The sequence below is a fragment of the Lissotriton helveticus genome, chromosome 5_1 (assembly GCF_964261635.1).
Source record: "Lissotriton helveticus chromosome 5_1, aLisHel1.1, whole genome shotgun sequence".
NCBI classification, from domain to species: domain Eukaryota; kingdom Metazoa; phylum Chordata; class Amphibia; order Caudata; family Salamandridae; genus Lissotriton; species Lissotriton helveticus.
In genome coordinates this window covers 1,484,928,832-1,484,952,575 of record NC_136065.1, presented here as the reverse complement: position 1 = coordinate 1,484,952,575, position 23,744 = coordinate 1,484,928,832, and the positions used below count along the sequence as shown (strand labels likewise).

General features: G+C 42.2%; 1 protein-coding gene across 2 annotated transcripts in view; it reads right to left on the bottom strand.

The window, feature by feature from the left end:
• The window catches only part of IRF6 (interferon regulatory factor 6), a 482,736-nt gene extending 462,362 nt beyond the window's left edge, over positions 1 to 20,374 (bottom strand). Inside the window, exon 1 of one of the 2 annotated variants that reach the window (XM_078644486.1) lies at positions 20,221 to 20,374. The gene's annotated coding sequence lies outside the window, so the exon portion shown is untranslated. Of the gene's footprint in view, positions 1 to 19,823; positions 19,903 to 20,220 lie in introns of those variants that run through there. The other variant, XM_078644488.1, reaches the window with a different exon arrangement.
• Between the last annotated feature and the right edge of the window lie 3,370 nt (positions 20,375 to 23,744).

Genomic DNA, 23,744 nt, shown 5'->3' with positions numbered 1-23,744 from the left:
GATAGGTGAATCCACACATCCCAAAACAAGCAAAGACCAGGGCGCTCAACAGCTCAGACAAGGATTCGGTCTTCTTCAAATTATTCTGCAATCTATCTTCTTGCCCCTCTATCTCCTGGGCAAAGAGTTTGAAGCGGTGCCCATTGTTCCAAAGGTAGCAACACCTGTCTAATCTTATGAAGACATCACTCCACCCCTGTCACAGTACTTTTTCACAGCATTTTGGGACATAGCAAAATGTCGAATTAAGTGGTCCATTGAAAGAACTTCTTTGAACCCTAAACCATGCCCGCTGCCAGGGATGTGTGGTTCCTTCAACAAATGGTTCAAAGGGGAGCCTCTCCTGTGATTGCCTCCAGAGTTCCGGACTTACCCTCTTCGTTTCTGTGGGGCTTAGCCTTACCAGGCCAAATGCAGATTGGAAAATAATTATTACATACAGATTTCATCCCCACCTTTTTCTGGGGGTTTGGAATTTAATAGAATATCTGCTGGACCATGGGGCAGGTTGCTTCATAAATCTACTTGTCCCTTTAGTACCATGTAGTGCAGCGACAAATTATGGCAGCAATCTCATTACATAAGATCTCTGATATAGCCTCTCTGATTATGCCAGGGCTCATACCATTGTAGGGTTTGAATACTAGCAAGTCCCTTATTTTGCCACTTATCTGCAGGTCTACATGCTGGGGCTGAAGGCAATAGTTCTAGCCCTTTTGATTATGTGCAAACCTACTAACTTGCATGTTATAAGGGCTTTCACCAGCTCTTCCCTAATATTTTCCCACATTGAGAAAAGTTGAAAATGTACTCCTGACAATGGCAGACATAAAACTTCTTCCAGGGTTGGGAAACAAGTGGTTGGAGGGAAAGCGAACTTGCAAACGCTCAGAAGATTTTCCCTTGAACAAATCAGCACATGTATATTTGCTCGTGCTAAAATGCAGTTCACAAATATTTTCTAGGAGTACCATTTCTTGGCATGCTTCTGTAAATTCTTGTGAATACATTAAAGTCGTAAACCTGCAAGGATATATACCATAGGTGCACTTTTGAGACTTTCTTTAATAAATGGGCCCCTAATTAAGTCTGGCGATGACCAAGACCTATTGTGTTTATTGAAATTCTGTCTCTCAGTCTATCCATCTGCTGGCTTCACTGCGAGTGCCAGCATTCTGCTCTTTCACAAGGAGCATATTGGCACACAAAGTAGTTTTGTTCAGTGGTAGATCAGCTGTGGCAATGTGTGCTTTTTGAGACCAAAAACTGTTTTGATTTTTGCCAATGTTTTTTATAATGGTGAGGGCCCGGCAGCTCCCACACCAATAAGGTTTTACAAGAACCATCCTAAACAAAGACATGCATTGACAAAACCAAAAGGCTGACCCCCGATTTCCAACCTTCTGGCTTTGCAAATGCTTGTTTATTTTTAAGTTTTCCATAATCCTATTGAAACTGGTTACACTGTTTTTCAATTATGAATATGTTTGGTAAATACTGGCAGGCATCAACACATTTTGCTAAATGATGCTGCAAGGAAATGGTACCTAAAAGTTTAAAGTAGTTTACCACAACAAAAACTCCTAGTTGCTTTTGTTAACATTTTATTTTGAAAGCAAAGAATCATTAATCTTGATTTCAAGCTTCTGCAAATATTTGCATCTAATCAGAGAGCATTCTGGGAGTATTATACATAGCCTCATATTGCTAAACTTTGAAAATGTGTGTACACATTGTTATGCTGGAAACACTGCGAGCGTAGTGCAGTCCAATTTTAAAACATTTCCTTAGAACGCTCACCCTAATAGTATAGGCTTTACATTAACCACTTCGGCGCTCATGACGAGCTCAGCTCGTCATGAGTGACGGCCCTCGTACGCTCATGACGAGCTGAGCTCGTCATGTAACGCGGCTTTTAAAAAAACGCAGCGCACAGCGGGAAAACCGCTAGCGCGCATGCGGTTAATGAACCATGAATACAAGTTCACGCTGCATTAACATATGGCCACAAATATTACCTTCATGCAGACAATGCCCTTCCCTGAGCTGTTCTGTAACTGGCAGCCATAGGGTTTGTGCTACAGGGGTTATGGTCTACTTGTCCCAAGGACCAAATACACATGAAAATTTGTTGTTCTTGATCTGAAAAAATATATCCCTGCTTTCCTTTCTCACAAAGTCCTGTAATGTAATTAAAAACAAAGTCAGAGAAATATTCTTGGAATGCCAGAATGAAAGCAGATATGTCAAAAGTTACATTGAATCTGCATTTGGGGCTCATTTTTGCCAAAAGATCAGTGGTATTACACTGGTCTCTAAGCCTATCTATAGCAAAAATGTATTCTGGTGCAGATTTTTATCATATTGTGTAATAAAGTAAACACACTCCTTTAGTTAAGCATCTCAGACTTAACTGAATGACCACTCACATTATGAGCTAGATGGTAGTTGCACTCGTTCAGCCAGCACACACGTGTATACATGTTCATGTAAAGCCAACCTAGAGCATCTATCCATAGCTTCACAGCAGTCGACCTTGTTTTAAAAAGGCAAACACTGATGACTAACACTTCCAATATATATTAACAGAGTTTACAGCGAGTGAGAGTTCTTTACAGTAAAGGTCCAATTAGCAGGTAGCAAAAAAGCAAACCATTCAGGCAGTTAAATGGTTCAGAACTCATTTTCCAACACAAACCCTCCATACCACATGGAAATGTGAGGATGTAGCATGTTGCAAGCTGCAGTTCAGGAGAAAAAGTTGGTCTGATATGGGGCCTCCATTTTGAAATTTACTATAATGCGATACTGTCACATACAAATGTGATTATATTGTATGTTATGTGCTGATATCCACACAGTAAAAACTGACCAGATTCTGCGTCTTTATTCTGGCGCCATCGTAAAATATCCTATAACAGCATTGAAATATCTTGCATGACATAATGATACCCATGTACTAAGATTAGCCAGTACCACCGTACATATACAAACGCAATCTCCAAGTATCTAACGAACAGTAGAAGTATAAATCATTTAAACTTAAAAAATGTACTGTAAAATTAACAGTCATTCTAACTATATTTCTAGCACAAAGCATATCAAATTGCCTATATATGCTACGTTTTACCTAAATTAACCATAAGGCCAACCATCAACAAGTCTGAAAATAATCTTCAAATAAAACTCAGTGGATGCATCTACTTAATTGGTTGCATCTTAAATCGGTGACAGATGTCCAAGTAAAAATAAGCATCATTTTAGATAATGAGAAGATAAGTATGTCAGAGTTGTGTAAATAGCTATTATTTAAAAAAAAAAAAAAAAAAAAACATATTTTCAACTATGAAGGCGTCTGGCCCCATTACTGTGTGTGATATATACATTTCAAGTTATAAAAGTGGTGAAATTCATTGCTGGCATTGCAACCCTTGTCTACAGTTTTTAAAGGCCAGTGCCATTTGGCTTCAGTTCATCTTCGATTTAGCTCTCCATCTGCACCTCTAATATTGGCTTTTACAAGTTCCATGCCACGAGCCTATTTAGTTAGAATCACTGATCTTCTACAAAATGTAGAGCCATCGGGTTAGGGTCCCTATTTTTATGACCCCCAGCATTTTCTTGGATAAGAAGTTTAAGTTTTCTTGTAGTGCTTCCATAATGAATCAGAATGCACGTACATCCTAAGACCTAAACCACACAATGTGTTTTGCAATTGATGTATGGATTCATGGAATGGATTAACATCATAATGGAAATTAAGACTACTGTACAATGCCTTATATTTTTGAGCACAGTAATTACAAAAGCTACAACAGTGTCACCTGTAAGAACCAAACTGGAGGTAAGAATGGGGCTGAAGTATCGGTCACCTCCCTACATAGAGCTTCTCTAATAGAGTACAATATTTGATTTCATATTTTTTTTATCCTCTAGCTTTTTTAGAATTTTGCTGTAAGTCGGGAGCACACGAGAAGTTTGAGAAGGAGAGAGAGATGCATGCCCTATGTTGGGCGCTTTCAGTTTATAGGGTGGTTTTCATATCGTATTACATCAAGAGATCTGAAAAGTGGTCTTCTTATATAGCCTAGATAATCCTTACCGCAACATGAGATAGGCTTTGGTAATTTGAGGTTTTTTTAAATTTCAGTCTTCAAGTATTATTATATAGATTGCTCCTGAATTGCTTAAAATAATAGTACGTTGCTAAGAAGGATGTTAGTCAACCTACTAAATATTTTCAATTAGGCCATTTTGATGGTCTTAATCATGCGAGCACAATCCTCAATGATTTGTTCATTTGTTTCCGTAATCTTTATTTCAGTCTGTAAGGCCATAATAGCACAGGTAGAATAAATACAGTACATTGCATACAACTTGCAAATAATGTCCCTTGATAAAAATATAGATTTCCAGTTTAAGTTTTTAGGTTGGCGAGATCGGCTCCTCTACTCGATCACCTTGGGATAGTTGTACAGCATATAGCCTTTACATTAACCACAAAATAGAGATTGATAAAGTGCATGTGCAAATATAAAGGGGTAATTTTAGGAAAGGATCATCTTCACTCAAATATGGTCTCCTTGGGGGGGGGGAGGGGGTACAAAAGCAATGCCTTGAGCAGCACAGGGTCAATTTATGATGTTTACAAAAAAAGCAGTTTAATTAAAATACGTTAGTAGTGTCAAGATAAAAGTGTAAACATTAAAAATTAAAAAGGAGTCCATGTAATTTAGACGAGCCGCCGACTTGGCTTCCAGTTCCAGGGATAGAAATATAGAGCACATAGAAAGCTTCAACTGCAGTGGGGTTGTTGCTTGGAATTGGGACCATACATGCTAATGCACCTAGACAGGGCACGAGTAATACATGGGTTGATGCCATTTACACACAAACATTTTTAAATAAGACAACATAAAAGAGGCAATATTTTGTGGAACACTTCAGGATTAAAATAGTACTAAACATAAGAACCGACAATTGGTTTAATTCAGTTTTAGAAGAAAGAGAGAGCTAAGCCCTGTAAACATAGTAAGTAGTAGTAGACTGGGCAGGCCTATGAGCTCTTCTTTAAAATAGCTCTGCGAGTACACCACATGGAGAATAGAAAGCACAAAATAGAATACACAATGGGAATATAAGTATCATATTTCAGTAACCTGAAAACCTTGCGACAATGCCTGGATCCCAGGTTCCTACATATCTGTAGCAGCGAACTAGTCCTTGCCCTCCTATAGCCTAGTCAGAAAAATAACATGTATTTCAGTCTCGTCTGCGTTTTTGCACACTGGGCAGACGGGGCGGGGGGCGCCCACCCACTTATTAGTAAATGAACGAAGAGGGAGCACCCAGTGTTTGAATTGAAGGAATAACATCTTCGCACGGAGCGGCTGAATATCGTCCAGAACCAATTCTAGGCTATATTCGGCTTTTACTTCCAGAAACATGAATGTTAAACGACCAGGCGTGGGTCCCCCCCCCCATTAGATGGGTCGGTTTGTATTCTGTATAGCTCTCTAGAAGTACCCTTCTAGGGGTGATGAGGCAGGCTTCTTCTGGAGTGTTCCACAGATTGCCCCTCCCCATGGCCTTGCGGGTGTTCCTAATGTATACCAGCCAGGGGAGTTTTCCCGCACCATTTTTTTTTTTTTAAAACAGAGTTTTTATATAGCGCAAACTTGACACAAATCGGGTATCAGAGCGCTTTACATAGCACCAGTTGCATTACATGAGGAATCATTCATTGTTGTGAGGCACGATGAGATTAAGTGATTTGCCCAGAATCACAGGATGTTTAGCGTCATTGCCGAGACTCAAACCCAGTTCCCCAGATTTGAGGTTGAATGCCCTAGCCGTTAGGCCAACTCCTCTCCCCCATGGAGGCCGATACCTTCTCTCAGCTCGTCCCTGTAAGGGATCAGTTCGGGAGTGCTCCAGAGACGTTGCCAAAATAAGAGGTCTGAGACCTGTGTGGTTATAGAGACACAAATGAGTAGGAATGGGCCTAGTGAATAAAAAGATATGGTGATAACAGACTGCCATTGTTGGACCCGACCTTTTTTGGCAGGTTCACCCAGAAACTTTTTGTTTTTGCCTAGCCTGTTTCTGTGACCTGGTGTTAGTGATTTTAGGTCTCTGCGCACTTTTCCACTGTGGTACAGTGTAAAGTGCGTGAGCTCTCTGTGTATGTGTGAGAGTGACCTGCCCTCCCATAGGAATGCATGGGGAATATGTGTGACCATGGTAGTTCCTGATGTGTGGGGAGTGCAGGGTCGAGTTTGGTATGTGCGAACTCGTGAGATTGAATGCTACGTAATGATGTATGCGGCATGAATGTGTCTAGTGTGGAAGTGCCACTTCTAGACATGGGTGTGCGTGTGTAGTGAGTCTGCTGGCACGTGATTGGCTGGAGCCTGGCTGCAGGAGTCTGGATGGGCCTGTTTGTGGATTGACTGTCTGGTTTGAGGGTGACAGGGGCTGGGGAGCCCCCAGGAGGTTGTCTGAGTCAGCCCTTGGTTGAATGACTGCATCTGCAACTAGAGTGGTGGGAGGAGATAGCACCTGGGAGTGAATAGGGCTGTGCCTGCCTGCCACAATGCTGGCTCCACCTCCTGCTGGGTGGTTGACAACTCTGCCCCTCACTCTAAAAAGAAGGAAGAAGCTAAGTAAACAAAGTGACCCAGCAACACCCAGAACTGGTTCAGACCGGGCTCAGGACCCACTTGCACAAAGACTTCAAAGACTTTTAGGGGTATAAGAGAAGGACCCCTGACAACAGATTTTTAGACTTCTACAATCAAGAGGAATCTCTGCCGGAAGAAGAACAGCTGGAAAAACTGAGGAAGACTGCCCTTGCTGTGTGCTCTGGGGCTGACCTGTTTTGCTGCTTCAACTAAAAGGAGAGAAGGGGACTTTGCTGTGTGCTGTGCCACTGCCTGCTTGCAACCCAGACTTTGCTGTGTGCTGTGTCTATTTAGAGTCTCCAAGGGCCTGAGAAGAGCTGGCCTCCTGTTCCTGGAACCCAGGGTTAAAAGGTTCCTAAAGAAACTCCTAGACGCTGTGAGAACGTCTTTATTTCCAGTCTGCACTCCGCAAACCATCTGCCAGCCGTGTGAGAGAATCGGTGTGTTTATCGACACACAACCGACGCTGGCCGTAGGACTGCTTTGCTTCCCCCGTGAGTTGCTTTCTGCGTAAGCTGCAAACGTTGTGGGCGACCTCTCTACATCCTGTGCCCTGTGGGGGGACTGCCGGGCCCCGAATCGCCAGACCTGCGCATCACCGCCGCTGCCCGGGACACAGAACAGCTGAGGAAACGCACCGCCAGCGGCCTGGGGCCCGCGAGTAGCATCGGAGCGGTCGCGCTGTGATTGGCTCGCTCTGGGGGGCTTGCCTGGAGAGGCCGTGCTACAATTGGTGAATCGCCGGAGACGGCACAAAGGGGCCGCGCTCCTATTGGCCCAGAACAGAGAAGGCGTGCGGCGTCATCAGGGGGCTCGTCCCGAGAGCCGCGCACGGATTGGTTCAGCGCCTGTGCCCCGTCTGAGAGAGCAGTCATCGAGGAAGTGCCTACGGAGGTGCCGCGTGACCGCCAGTGTTAACGAAGCAGCCAAAGCCCCAGGTAACGCTCGGGAAAGAAGTTCCGAGCCGTGGTGTGTCCGTGCCTGAGAGGGGGGGGAGTGAGCAGTAAGAGCTGCCTTGCCGCCTAGTTGACCACAGACACGCTGAGAGCGCCCAGTGCTTTGGAGGCAAGAAGATAGTATTGCTGACCGCGAGGCACGCGGGAAAACACCAGCAACTGTAGGAACTGCCCCCAGTGTTCACATTGAGGCAGTGAGGGGCACAGAGGTTATTTAGAGTCCCCGTTTTGAGAATAAGCAGCTGTGAGATACTTGCTGCATGAGTGGGACACTGGGACTTCTGTGTGATTAAGGACCAGCCTAGAATAACTGTCAAACTGTGCTTTTTGAGAGGTGAAGTGAACTAATAGTGACTACCACAGTGCAAGACCTCGTTGTTGTTTGAAAATACAAGTACCATTTGCCTTCTCACCCATCAAAGAAGATATTGAGTATGTTGGCATTGCATTGTTGATTTCCTTTGCCTAAACTAGATAAAGATATATATTTTTTTATATATCTACCTGTGTGGTGTCAATTTGTGGTGTGTCATTGAGTTATTGTGGGTGTTAAGTGCAACTTTCTTACACATTGCCTTGGGGATAAGCCGGTCTGCTCGTGCCAAGCTACCTAGGGGGTGAGCAGGGGTTATCTACAGTGTGCATCTCTCTACCCTGACTAGAAGTAGGGGTCCCTATTTGGTCAAAGGTACTTACCTCTGCCAACTAGAGACCCCCAGTTCTAACAGCCATGATATGATTTTAGGGGGACTTATGGCCACTCTCCCAAGTCCTAAATGAAGAGGGGGCTTTATTGAAAGAATGATTTAATAGGAAATGGTCGCTATATATATGTTGAGAGACATACAGGAAACAATGAAAAAAGGGTTGTTGACCACTCACTTTTATTCTGTTCTCCAGGCATGGAGTTTTATTTATCCCTTCCACTTAGCCACGCCAAATTGTATTACCTTATCAGGTTCAGGTTTGTAATCTCTCATCTGTTGGTTTCATATCCTCGAAATGTATATTCTGATGCCAAATTAGATTTATGCCCCTGCGACTCAGAATCAACTCAGAGCACATTGCACTTTATGTTTTTTTGTAAATTGTACACTAATGAAAGACACGCCTTTTTAAAAACATTGTTAAAATTCCTAGATATTAGAAAGTGTTGGGCCGCCCTGTGTCATCTTCAGCTTTTAAGTGACGAATTCACTTGCCTAATTGTTTATAAATATATTTCTTCCGCAGTTTGGATACGAAATATTGTTGGAAAAATTACTTTTTATCTTATTTATTTTTCCCATAGTGATTATTGTTAAAACTCAATCATGAATTGTATTGCTGATGCATGTTACGCTTGTAGTTGTTTCTTTGTTTGAGGCACTTCCATTGGATCCTTATATTGTATTTTCATTATGAAATGATGCATTCTTTTATGGCTGGTTATATATAGCCAAATAAAGATTTTATGACTGACTGACTTACGTTATAGAAATCTTGTAGAGCGCACATTCACCAGAAGGTCTCTGGGCGCTAGGTAGCAAAAGACAATAACTAGCATCCATCTTAGTGCCTAATGTACTGCTAGTTTAGAACAATTGAAGTATACGGTCAACCAACTCAGGTTGAGACTTGGGAAAAGTGTAAATGTAGTTATGGAGCATCACAAATTGTATTGCAGGAGCCAGCATAGACTTAAACTATTGAAGAGTATTTCACTGATTTTAGGTCTCTAGCTTCCCAATGTGATTTACAACATATCAATTATAAGCATATTTTTAGAGAACACATTCTTTTGAAATGTAAGGATAAGAAGGTCAAAGAAATACTATAATCTGTTCTGTTTTAACATTGAAAGAAACGAATACTGCCAAGGAGATTTAAAATTCTGATTTTTTTTGTTGCAGGAAATCAGAGTCAGGAGCAACTAAATAAATGCTGTGAGGCATACATTTTCTGGAGACAATACAATTGCTGAGAATGAAGGGAAAATAACAGAAGGAAATAAGAAGGTAGAGAATTAGGGGATGTTGTGTTATCGCTGTAGGAGTTACAATAATTTGGGAAATTTTAAAGGTTGCCCGGCAGTCAAGAAACAGTGTGAGAAATGTGTAAAAAAAAAAAGGGGGGGGGTGATACTTTGCCCAAGTGTACAAATCTTCTGCACAAAAAAGGGTGAATATGGTATCTGATGAATTGGATAGTTCCGACTATGGGATAAATCATAAACGAGTTCTTTGTGCGAATGAAAACAGGATTCAGAAGAACTTACCTAAAACATGCATTAAGCTAGAGGATATTAGGGTCCACATGATGATTAGTTCCTGTGCTTGGTAATCCAATTCCTGGTAAGCATAAAGTAAGGAAGGTTCTGCACACTTATATAGAGAGAGACTCAAAGAATTACTGAAGGACCTATATGATCGTAACATCATTGAACCAATCGCTTCTTTTCCTTGGATAGCTCCCATTGTGATATTTTTTAGATCTTCTGGAGATCTCAGATTGTGTGCGGACCTTCGCAATGTTAATGAAGCTAAATGGGTTGATCAACATCCTTTGCCGAATATTCATGAACTTGTTTCGACTCTTGCTAGGGCTGAAATTTTCACCACTTTAGAGACTTAGCTAAAGCATATCATCAAGAGTCTTACCGGAAGATAAAAAAGTATTACTGTTTTTATTAAATCAAAGGGTTTATTTCAGTATAAGCGAATGCAGTTTTGGTTAGCGAGTGCAGTTGCTCTGTTTCACAGTATTATATAGGAGACTCTTAAGGCCATAAAAGGAGCCGTCGCTTTCCCAGATGATATTTTAATCTTTGGGAAGAATTTGGAGGATCATAATGAAAATTTGCAGAAAGTTTTGGAAGCTTTGCACAAAAATGGTTAATACTCCGTATAAATATGTTGTTTTGCAAGTCACAAAATAGAGAATTTAGGACACTGCATTTCATTGGAAGGATTACACCCAAGGACAATCATGCAAGACGCACCCAATTGTAACAATGTGCATGCTGAATGCAAGTCAGAATGCAGTGAGGTTTTTTCACCTATTTCTGGTGAAGGGCGAATGCGAAATTGAGGTTGCATTTACTTCTGAGGCTGTAAATAGGGTAGTGGAACCAATAACTGAAGAAAAGTGGGAGGTTGAAATAAGTGGCGGCGTTTTGTTCTAATAGCTGCCTGGAAGAGAGGAAATTAAAAAGAGAAATGTGTGTTTTTTTCCAAGGATGAAATTAACATTTTAAAGGGTATTATTTCAAGAAGAGATAGGACTGTCCCTCCTGTTTGACTCAGGAAAGGGATTATTGGTTTGTGCCATGAAGGTCATCTTGGAATGTCGCCCATCAAAAGAAGGGTGAGAGAATTGTACTGGTGGCCATCTAAGGATGCTATTACTGACAATTGGGTTAAATGTTGTTGCCCGTGTATGGATAGTGATAAAATGGACATGTCCATCAATGTGGAATCTTGTCCTGCAGCTGTTCCTGGCGGCCCTTTGAGACATGTAGGTACTGATGTCATTGGTCCTTTTGCAGTATTGCCTTGGAGGAAAGGTTTTAGGTTTGATGTTGATTATTTTTCAAAATGGTAAGAGATCAGGATGGGGGACAAAGTTGAGATTAAGAACATTATAGAGTTTGTAGTTTATGTTTATTTCTCAGGAAGGTATTACTGAAAGTGTAATATCTGAGAATGGTACTCAATTTAACAATTTAAGATAAAATGTTTTGAAGAATTTTGGGGGAACCTAGGATTTGAACATAAGAACATTTCTATTTCTCACCCTTAAGTAAATGGTCAAATTGGGTGGTTCAATCGGGTTTTCAAGGAATCTTTTCAGTTAGCTTGTAATTCAGGGTTGGAGTAGAGGAAATGCCTGTAGTCAATGTACTTGGCTTATCGCACCACTGTTCATCCTTCAACTAATTGTACTCCTTTTCAACTTTTGTGGGGATGTGTTCATGGTTCAAGTCTGTGTCCTTGGTGGTTAAGGAAGTGTAAAGGGAAGGTCACTGGTCCGGGTTTGAAAAGCAAGTATAATCACATGCAGGAAGTCAACACACAGTGGACACTTACTCAGAAAGTTATTCAAGTTTTCAAGAGAGCAGTGAGAGTTGAAGATGGGAAGGTGTAGAATTTGAGCAGAGTATATTCATACCATGGTGAAGCATTTCCAGACAATGTGGAGGTTGAGGATGCCGGTGATGAGGATAATGTGTTCCTGGATTTTGAATTCCCTGGAGCTTCTGTTTGTGTTCCTGATTCTGTTACAGAAAAAAAATGTGTTACGGCACACTGTAAATGGGAAGTACCGTCCTACATTTTTTTCAGATGGTTTTGTGTTGTGGTCGGGTTGAGACCATGGGGTTAATTAGTTAGCAGTGGGTTTATTTAGTTTGCAGTTGGTTTTTATTTTATTTTTTTGTTGAAAGAAAGAAGGTCTGCTATATTTTAGTAAGTAAGAATCATGTGAGAATGTGGTAGAGTGCAGAATGTTGTGTGTGCCATGTGGAAGTGAAGAAAGTGGGAGCTGGAAGTCAGTGCGGAAGGCTGCCGCAAGAAAAAAAATATTCACTTGTGACCAAGACTATTGTAGGAAGTGGTCTACCAGGAAAAAGGCTCATTACAAATGAAGCATTAAATGGGTGTGTGTTCCATGCAGCCTTGAACAGCCATGAACCTCTATTACAACGAATTGGGACAATGGATTAAAACGGCCAATCTGATATTCGAAATTTAACAGCATATCTCCAATGAATCCATGCATTTTAAATAAGACTTTGCAATACACAGAAATACAAATTATCTTACAGGCATCTACGTGCACGCAAGGCTGAGCAGTTAGATAAATTTGGTAATAACTACATAAAATGATTCTTTTCTTTGATGGAGCTAACAGATGAGTAGGCTCTTACACTTCCTGAATTGTAAGATTGTTACCAGAGCTTTAAAATCGGCCGGTACTCACCGGTATCGAGTCCAGGCACTTTTTTTTTTATTATTTACCCTTGAGTACCTAGACTTCTCTTCAGACAATGTGAGTACCGGTACTCATAGGGGCCTGACAAACGCAGTTGGTGCTGCGCTCATGAACTTCTTCTATGGCAGCACTTTCTGCATGGGTTAAAGCATGCCTCTCAAACTAAGCTGAAGCCTGGGCTGGTAAAAAAAAAAAAAAAAAAAAAAAAAAAAGAACCAGAACAGTAACTCGTCTCCAGTAGAACACAACGAGCTACATGTGCAGCTCTGAAAGTGATGCGAGGAGGAGTATGGCTGCGGGTGTTTCCTTTAGATTTTAAGGGGGTGGGCGTCGAAACGTGATGATAAAACCTAATGGGCGAGGGTTTTTAGCATGCCTATTTTTTTTCATGTCTGCAAATCTTAGCCCATCAGCATTTTAAATTAAAGGTTGCGTGAACGAAAACCTCTGTCCTCTCCACCAATTTTTCTGATTAACCTCATATTAAACGACATTATAGGCAAAATCGTTTTTTTTTTTTTAATGTTTTACAAGTGGCAACTTCTTGCTTCAGATGGAATATCAGACATAAACCAATTTCGACAGTAGGCTCAATGGTAGTTGTGACACTTTTATGCACTTCTGGATATTAGTTAGCAAACCTTTCCATTTTGGGATTCGCAGTTTCTTACTGTCATTCTCAGTAAGAGATTTTAAAAATTCTAGCATGCAAAGGGTGTACTACAAAAATGAGGAACAAACTGAACATGTCACATAACATGGTACCACTTCGGAACTACCAAGCTCCTATTCACTTATTTTGTGAGAGTCCACACACATCATGCATAAAACAAATATCAACAGAAAAAAAAACAATTATTTACGTTGCAAATGGAATCCTCAGTGCACTGCTTCTGATAAATGCTCTATGCATACATATAGGTTGTCTGCATTCCTTCTATCTCTGGTATCTATTTGGATAAAGAATAAGATCCATGCTGGCAGAGTATTCATCCTCCACACTAGAGGCCCTGCTGATGTATGCAGTGAAAATATTATGTACAAATCTAGACTTAAACTGCATTAATGACTTACAAAACTGCAGCACTAGTATTGATTCCTTAGATGTCTTGTACTAGAAAAATTTTTATAGAACTCTGTCAGTCTCTAAAAATGTTTGAATATGCTCATCGAACAAAATGCGACCCCAGACTTGGTGCTGTACCTGTTAACATTTCTGAAAGCCTCCACTATCTGGCAGTGCATGTGAAAGAGAATGTGTGAGAACTAGAAAGTAAAAGCAATAAGTGTTTAAGTTTGCAAGGGAGTATATGTTAACAGTCTGTCTCCATCTTATCTAGACAAAAATTGTGCGATGTTCTGTGAATTTCTTTAAGAAAAATTAGGCTTTGTGAGCAAATTATGCAGAAGGTTTACCCAGGGCTTTAAGTGGGAAAAAAACCTGGGGGTGCCCTAAAAGGGGCGTGGCAAATTTCTTAAAGGGGTGTGGCCTATCCGAGTAGGGGGCGTGGTCTAAATCAAGATAACTAGCATTGTGTGCTTAAGAAAATCATGAAGTCGCATTCAGTCACAGAATCACCCAAAGTAGCGTTTTCCAATATAATCACAACTGTAAAACACCACCTTATTACACTATAATGGATTAGTTGGGGCAACTAATGTGTAACTAGAGATGGGGTCATCAGAACGTACTTAGGTCTCAGAGAGGTATAGCTTGGTTCCTATGACAATTGAGCATTGTACCAATAGCTGGGCGTAGCCGCTGCATTTAGGGAGTCAGCCGCAACAACCAACAAGGTGACGGGAATAATTCTATCATGAATTGCTGTCAAGTTTCGGACTCATGAATCCACTGAAAGCCCGCGCCATCCCTCAATCTCTGCACTAATGCACAGGATGGACAGTGCCAACAGGTGCACAGTAAGGAAAGTGCCAACAGGCCCAGAAATCAGTTGAGAAAGAGAATCCCTCTGTCTTTAGAGAACCAGGGAATGGGAGCAGAAGAGCAATGGCGACCTGGAGTCCACCTCCTTTGCACAGCTCTGTGTCAAGAGACAGCATCCCCTCTTTTAGGTGTTGCAAGGGGAGGAGAGCTGACTAGCTGTAAGACTGAGGGCATGTGCTGTACAGATAATACTGGGCATATAACAAGGAATAGATTCCTTATGAAACAAGCCGTACTGGTTTCAGCAGTGAGTGGTACAACAGTGACCCGGGTGCGTGCCAGGAATCTGAATGAAGGACCCGGCGCACTGCTGCAAACACACTTGTAAGACCCACCAAACAAAGTAGGCAAGAAGCAGCACTACAAAGGGGCATGGCAGGAGAGGTGCTAACGGTGACCCAAGAAATAGAGAGGGCGACAATGAGCAACTGCGAGGGCTGCCAACCAGATGTGAACTGAATTATAAACTGGAAAGCGAAGGCAGCTATTGGGCTAAAGTCCAGAAGTCTTGAACATGAATCTCCCCCCAGTAGTGTAACAATGGCCCCCCCATATCCCCCACGATGCGGGGCTCCCCAAGCTCCTGGGTGTGGTCAGAGGAGGCCCGCTCCAGGTACTTTGCAGGGGGGGGGGGCCCCTCAAGTTTCATTACACCACTGACATGTAAGTAGCAACAGAGAATGCAGGCCCGCCGTGTGTGATCACAATCCCCCCCGTGCGAACTCTGGTTACCTTAGGATGTGAAGGGGGCTCTGCGGTCCGCGCTGATCTCCGGTGAAGCCGCTTTTGCCGGTGGGACGCGCCTCTGCCTCAGGAGGCTCCTTTCCTCAATAACGAGTGCGAGTGAACCCCGGTTGCTAGGGGACGCCTCGCGCCTCTCCAGACGCAACGTAGCTCCGCCTGACGAACCTCCGCGTTGCTGGGGGAAATCCTTGTTGCCGTGACCAATCCGAGCGCGGCTTGGAAATGCCGATCACGGGCCGGTGGTGGTGAATACTGGCAGGGTGTTTTCAAGGCTCCATCTCAGAGCGGCGAACCCGGCCTCGGGCACACAACACAGCTCGAGGGGCGGCAATGGAGTCAATGCGCACACAGCGCCCGGGGCAAAGCAGGTGCTCCAAAGTTCCTCAGCGGTGCGTCAATCCGCACCCACAGAGTGCGAGGGACTCGATCCTGGGGCAGATCACGTTTGAGGAAGAGCAGGCCTCATGACCTTACGCCCCAGCTGTGTGCCGATGAGTACACCGAGGCAGATTTCACAGGGGGGCAGCTTCACGAAGGCCCAGCGCAGAGACCCACACAGCAGCTGGAAAGGTGGGTGCTGGAGAACTTTTGTATCTCTGAGTTCCCAGCTCTTCTTAGGCCCTTGGAGACAGGCAGGCTTCAGAGGGGCATAGCACACAGCACCGCTCCTCTTCAAGTTAGGGGGACACAGCAGACAGTCCCTTCCTCAGCAATTACAGCAACTGTAGGTAAACATGTCACAGCCTTTCAATAGTGAAAAAACGAAATAGGCAGTATTTCACTATCAAGACATGTTAAACACACTAGTAACACCAAACAAAAACCGGGACGTCTGCTCACCCTACCTTTCAGGCCCGAAAATAGAGCCCCCTAGAGCCCCCTTTCGAGGCCCCCAGCCCCCCACAGCCCCCCCCCCACTTAAAGCCCTGGGTTTACCATTTAGAATGCAAATGTAGAGATGTGGAGTCAACAAATTAACAGGGAGAGCTGAGCCAAGAGTCTGGCTTGGCTCTAAGAGACCTTTTTTCCCCCAGTTTTATATAGCACAAACTTGACCTGAAGGTATCAAAGCGCTTTACATGAGCAGCAGTTGCTTTACAGACGGATACATTCATTTTTTTGGGCACGGAGAGATTAAGTGATTTGCCCAGAATCACAGGATGTTGAGCGTCCCTGCCGAGACTCGAACCCGGTTCCCCAGCTTCGAGGTTGACCAGTCTAGCCGTAAGGCCACATCCTCTTCCCTTGCATGAGCAGAGCCCTGGAAATGTTTGCAATGTAAATCACCCAACAAACAGCACGGAAAATAAGGATAACGTCTCTTCAAAATTAAACAAAAACATATTTAACATGCAGTAGCTTTGACATTAATAAGTCACATTATAGGTTTATTTATAGGTAATGAGCTAAAAGGGAGATTTGTAAAACCAAATATTTGCCTAAGATCACAGAGTTTGGTTTAGTGGGGAAGCCAGGATTAATCCCAGGCCCTTTTGTTTCACTTTGCACATTTCAGCCACTAAATGGGTATTTATTTGCCTCTCTTTTTTTACGCTAAATGTTAATGCTTTCTGTTTACCTTCGTGCATGAAGGTACAGCAAGTGTGGCAGGCAGGAGCCACATGAAAGCTTTGCTCATTTTGGGCCCAAGGTTCCAAGAGAACCAACCTTGAGCTGAGCCAGAGCACGGCATATGGCTCAAGCTGGGTGTGACCTTCGAGTGGATCATCCACCTCTAGACAAATGTATTTTAATGGCAACTCATGAGGCCAACACTAGTTTTATTAATCCGGCAAGGCCCAAGGGCTGTCAAAAGAAAGTAGGCACAGTTGCAAAGAGCAAAGTCTGAACGCATTTCTTTTTTAAAACTCTGCCCCCCAAAGAATTTGACAAGACAAATGTGATAGCTACTTTATTCTGCCTTGCTTAACTGATCACAAGCTGCATTTTGAAATATTACCTGGTACAGAAATCTTTGTGAAACCAGTAAGTTCTCAGATGCAATGGCACTTTAATAACTCTGGTGGTTAATGAACTTACTGGAAATATATGTGTGCATTCAAATCAAACGTTCGACTCAACATAAAATTGCATAGAGGATCAATGTGCCTGTCGTAAAGCACAGCATAAAACATGCAGATCACAGATTTGATTTTTCCGTAGAAAGCTTAGTCGGTTACTGTTTTTGTTGCAGAGATCTTTGTGTTTGTTACCTGCAGGTCACAAGTTAAAATCTTTGCCATATAGCTTAGTGACTTATGATCCTACATTAAGGCTATACATGTAAACATTTAGAAACTTGCAGCTTTTTCCTCAATATTTTATTGTTCTACGGTTGCTAAAAAAAAGGGTTACTACGGTTAATATTAAGCACTTATTAGTAAGTACTACATAGTTAATAGTGTAAAACTCATGGACAGATACATTAGACATTCATACAATGCATGCATATTTTTTAATACAACGCCTAGAAGGTAAACAAAAAACAAAGCCCAGCCCATTGCCCCACATCAAGCCTACTACTCCATTGGCGAGTACCTGCACTATTTTTTTTACCATTTAAAGCACTGATTGTTACAACCTTATTGCATGGCCATTTAAAGTCCCGCCACCCACCCACCTCACAAATAAAAGAAAATAAACAGAGGAGACCGAAGTACTCTTCAAATCACGTTCTCTTTTGGGATGCATGAAATCCGATTGGCCATTCAAATGTTTTAAAGCACACAATTCAAGAGGTGGCGCCTTTGTAATGTTTTTAATACATCAATGGGGGCGAGGAGGTGGAATCAAGCTAGCATGCATCACTTTTTGAGTGACTATAAACCCAACAAGCAATGTTGAATAAAGTTGCTCTCCTCTTTAAGGAAAAAACGTGAGCCGTCAGACACTGACAAAAACACAATAGCCGAATTAGAGCACAGGGGTAAGATCATAACACTAGCAGACAGAACCGTGTAATATGAGCCACCATGGCTACACGTTTCCCAGGTGCTGAAAGAAGTGGATGTGTTTCACAGTTCAGTTTCACAGTCACAGTTCACGCTCATAAAATGCACCAACTCATACGACAGAAAGTATTGTGCGGTAGTAAGGCAAACGGCCCTCTGCTTAACGATTTCATTGTGGCGATTGTTTTGATACTCAAGATTTTCACGATATGGAACTCATTTTATTGGCTTACAATTTGAAAAGCAAAGTTTGGCATATTTATCGAGTCTGACTTACGTTTGGGTTACTAAATACATTAGTTTCCTTTGTCAATTGCTGATTCGCTCCTCCTACAGTGCACTTAAAAGCAGGCCCTTGCAGACTGCAGTTTAGAGGACGTGTCAGTGAAAAAGTGTTAACTACTATTAATAAATCTCCAAGGTATATCAAATTTGTTTTTTCAAGGTGAAGTTTGTTAGCACAAGTAACCACATCGCATCACCCACAAAAGGGTCGCAGACAAATAGTAAGTGGGCTAAAAAATGTCAGGGAAACGGCATTTAGAATCAACGTACCAAATACTTAAACAAAGCGGCAGACCATGCAGGATCCATGTGAAAACGGTACTTGGTAAGACATATTTACAGGGTGGCTCCGGTCATCAAGTTTATAGCTAAATGGAATGCGATTCTCTCGCACCCCCTTCGTTTTGAATCACCGCCCTCTTAAGTCCGACGTGCACAAGCATGCAATCACTTAACAGTCGAACATACCAAAAAGCTCTTGAATTCGTAGACTTCTCTTGCATCGCCAATCCTTTTAAACACCCCAAACCATAATTCACAGACTACTGCCATATAAGTTAACGCAGGTTCTATGAACGTATATATAGAACAAATTTCCTTTGAGAATTTCACATTAACTTAGTATGAAACAGGCAGCACACACATCATAGCATAAGAAACAAACCGTACACATCACATAAGGAAAACTGTTATAAACATTATTAAATTACACCAAGACCTCTAAAGATATTCGCAAGCCTAACACGGTAATTGACAAATTTGCATTGTACTGGAGGTGTCAACTAATTGCACGGAGTGAGGACAGAGCATGCTTAAACGTGTTCAATTTTCATCTGACAAATTATTTTAAACACTAACGTACTCCAGTTGTCAGTAATATATGTTGTCGTTTAACGTGAAATAGGTTCATTTTTTGAGAATGTCCACTTCAGAAATTATTCGTCGGTATTCTCCATGGAGGCCAAATATGAAAATCAAAAATAGGATAGCTGCCCAATTGTTGTTGAGTACTCTTTCAGCTTCACGCCCCTTTCCGAAGAACCAACACAAATTACTATTTCTCAGTTTTTGAGTGCCACACCTTCCCAGGACGATCCACTGACGCATGTTTTATTCCAAAAACGCAGCTGTATCACAGAAAAACGTAATGACAGAATCCAACAAGTTTTAAGACTTCCGTGAATAAAATCTGCTCCGCTGGGAAACGCTAGGGATCTAAGCAATGTGAAGCGATCTAACGGAGACATGTTCGAGCTGTACACAAAATATACATAGATAACTAAATTACCTGTTACCGCGTCAGACCGAGAACTGCCCCATATCCGGCTTCATCTTTACGGGAAGTTAAGACTGTGACGCTTATTCCCTCCCTCCCCTTGCTGAATATTACATTAAGTTTCATGGAAGGAGGGTGTGCGGGGGAAGACGTTGCCCTGAGCACCATGATATACTACTCATCCCTTTCTGGGTTACCTTGTGTTATGTGCCCTTCCAGACACTTTCTTGGAATAGTGCGTCAGGTGAACAGCTTTAAGCAGGCGTCAAAACACTTTAAAGAAACTTTACGGCAATGAAGTTTAACATTGTAGTAATACAACCCTGGCCCCTTGACAGGAGTGGGATGGGCTGGGCTGCAGGAGCCTCTCGTGAACAGGTGTTCGTAAAGGTGAGCAAGTTATACTCACTGCTGCTCTTTTAGCGCTGCTCCAATTCTGTGCCACTGAAACTTGGTGTGGCGCTATCTTGCACCCACTCTTATCCCCTCGTCTTCCTTTGCTTCCTGCCACCGATAGCTCCTTGAGTTGCCAGGTCGGAAATTACAAAAAACAAGCACAACCCCCTTCAAAAAGAAGCCCAAACTAGGACAGGTGCTACTAGGAGAAGCCCAAAAGAAGCCCAAGCCTGACAATTTCGAGAAGAGTTTGAAAAGGATTAGGAACTTTAAATAGAAATGTGTAGCATAATTAAAGATGACAAGTAAAATACTCATTATTTCAGCTTGCATTCAAATATAAACACTCAATAATCTTTGCAGATAACTTTAGGGAGAAATGTGCAGGCTATAAGTGCCAGTGCAATTAAGGGTGTTGGCATTTAAGGACAACTAATCAGAGAGGTTTTAAGGTTTAGGAAAGGGCGTGGCTATTTATCCGGCCACCTGATAAATAGTTGAATTTTTTTACAATTTTGCAGCAACCTTGAAAATAGAGGAGAAACTTCACTATTTACCGGGGCGGTTACTAAATAATAGTGATTCTGCACTTTGTCCGGCAGCCATGCAAATAGCAAATACATGTAATTATTTATGTGACTGCTGGTTAAATAACAGAAATGATATATTATGGGACCTGTAACCTGGCAAGAAGCAATGAAATTTCAATATTTACCCGGCAGCATGCTAAATATCAGAAATGATGTACTGTATTGCCAATGGCCTTGCAAATAAGCTTCTTTATTTATCTGGCTAAATAGTAGACAGTGCACATAATTTGACCCGTAGCCATGCAAATAACAGAAGAATTTCACAATTTACCTGGTGGCTGCCTAAACTGCAAACAAGGAGTGAACGCAATTGACATTCAGCTTCTTATGAAAGATAGAGCTGTGATGTATTATTATTAAATTCGCAAAAAGTGGTCGCAAATTATGCACATATTTTTTGCAAATGGAATAGTATTTTGCAAACCGACCAATGCACTGTGCAGTCAGTTCACTAAATACTGGATCGCAGGGAGTTACAGAACGACCTGCCTAATAATATACATTAGGTAAGTGCCATTTTGCGATGCTCTGTGATTGGCTGTACTGTACTCCCATAGATGATGGCCCGAAAGGGACAGCACTAATCCTGGGCGGTAAACTCCGCTCGCAGAGTTTGTGGAGTTTTCCGCACTCCGTGTTACGCAGAAATCGTGCAGTTTCAAAAAAACTCTGGTTCGCGTCGCAGAGCGGAGTTTTTTTCCTTGCTTGCGTTCAACAATGTCATGTTGGCGAATGAGGAAAATCCACCTCCCGGCGAGATTTTTCCTCATTCACGACTGTCAACATCAAGTTGGCAATCGCAAGCGTGAAAAATCAACCTCCCGGTGAGATTTGTCAAAGTGGGGGGGTCAGGTTTCTCATTGCGAGTGGTCGCGTATGATCGCAACCGCTCGCATTGAGAAACTGTCCATTCGCGTTGAAAAAGCTGCAGCTCAAGTAAAAATCTACTCGAGCGTGGTGCCGTTAGCGATGATTGCACAGTGCGGACAACGATCCGGCAGCGCAAATCACAGCGAGCTCCATTTTTTTATTGCACTCCGCCACTTGCGGAGCTCCACGTAGCTCAGTGGTGGTTTTTTTCCACTTCACTGAGTTCAGCGAACTCCACCCAGGGTTAGACAGCACACCATCATCTTTATAACAGCATAGCAAAATGGAAAACATATTTTTTCAAACCAGCCCGTGTTCCCTAGAGGATCGAGTGCTCTTGTAAAAAAAAAAGCTTCAGTTTTGGAAATTTTCTCCTGCTGATAATGCCAACATGGTTCCTAAAGGGAAAGGGCTCCTAAGCTGACCCCTAGCCCATTCCAACTTGTGGGTCATTAGGACATCAATGCTCAAACGTTCAATAAACTCATTCCAAATTGGAAAAGAGAGAGAGGATCCATTTCATGAACCCTCCTACTTGCAATTCAGAAACAATCTCAAAAGTCATTTTACATACATACCAATAGACATGATTCAGACAGAAGACTCACAATTTTTTAAGCCAAATATGGCATTATTTTGGCTGCCTCCCATTTCAAATTGCCTGTCCTTCAAAAAAAGTCAATGGGGGACATACATTCTCTCAATTATTTTTTTAGAATCTTCCCTTTTCCTCTTCTAAAGTGTTGGCATGCATGTTTTTGCTAGTCGAAAGAATTTTCCAACTCATAAAAAAGGTTTGTACATAATGATAAGCACTTCTGTGGTCCAAAAGCCTGTGATTTTGGAACATGAGACTCTTGGAGCTAAAAGTGGCTTAGATGCAGGCACTTACTCATAGGTCTAAAGTCCTAAAAAGTTAACTAATTATACGTTATTTTGACAGACATGGCATAGAATGCAACTTTATTACAGCATGGGCCAAGACATAGGGACTTAAGAGGCCCTTTATGGAGCTATCTCGTACTCCAAAAATGTTCCTAATTTGTTATGATTATCTACAGAGTTGACTAATGATAAAGATGATTAGAACCTTTGCAAGACCAGTTAAAGCTATTTACTCTTCTAATGCTAGGTACTTGTTCTTATTTCCAAAGCAATGGAAATGTACTAGGGCCACATATGAGATTACCAAAACGCTTCATATTATCAGAACACCTCCTTTTGTGCAGCAAAGTCAGTGCATTCTGAAATTATGAATTCTAGTTTAGTTCAATTAAGCAAATCAGACAAAAAACTTGAAACCAATGATTTTTAAAATCCAGAACTGGAAATGGTGTATACCAGTGACATGGAGCCATGTAATATTTAGCCTGGTTTTATAAAAACAGAAACAATTGCATAGAGCCCCTAATGAAATGTGTAACACAGTTTAATTGAGACGTTTCATTACAATCTCAGGAAGAAAAACTATGGGCTTGATTAGGGTTTAAAGGATGAAGTTAACTCCATCAGAATAGCCGAGGACAATACCTCTGACAAATTTGGAGTAGTCTGCTGGTGCTGAGGAAAACTCTCTATCATGATAGAAACGCCTGCCATGGTGATTCCAGTCTATGCATGAAATATTTGATGGACAGTACTGTCAGACATGATGGTGGTCCAGCAACGTTCAAAAAAGTTTTTGTTTTTCAAAAACAAACTTCCAAAGCGGGAGTTTGTTTGTGAGCAACAAAAAAGCTAATTGTCCAACACACTGGGACTTTTCTCCCAGAGTGACGGGGTCATTATGTGACCAGCAACGACACAGTGGGTGAGACTGCATGGGCCCCCACGCACATCGCAGCACGGGGCCAGTGACTGAAAGCCGAGGGGCCTGCAACCTTCTCCCTTCGCCCATCCCCCTGCCTACCCTTGAAATAGTGAAAAACCAAAGGTGGTGATTGACAATACAAACACTCACCCCCAGTCAACTGATCTGGGTTTAATCCATCACCGTTCTTTAGCTCACTCCGCCACCCCAGTTCAGACATGGCCAAATGCAAATCAGTCTGACCTTGTGCCTCATGGGAACAGTCCA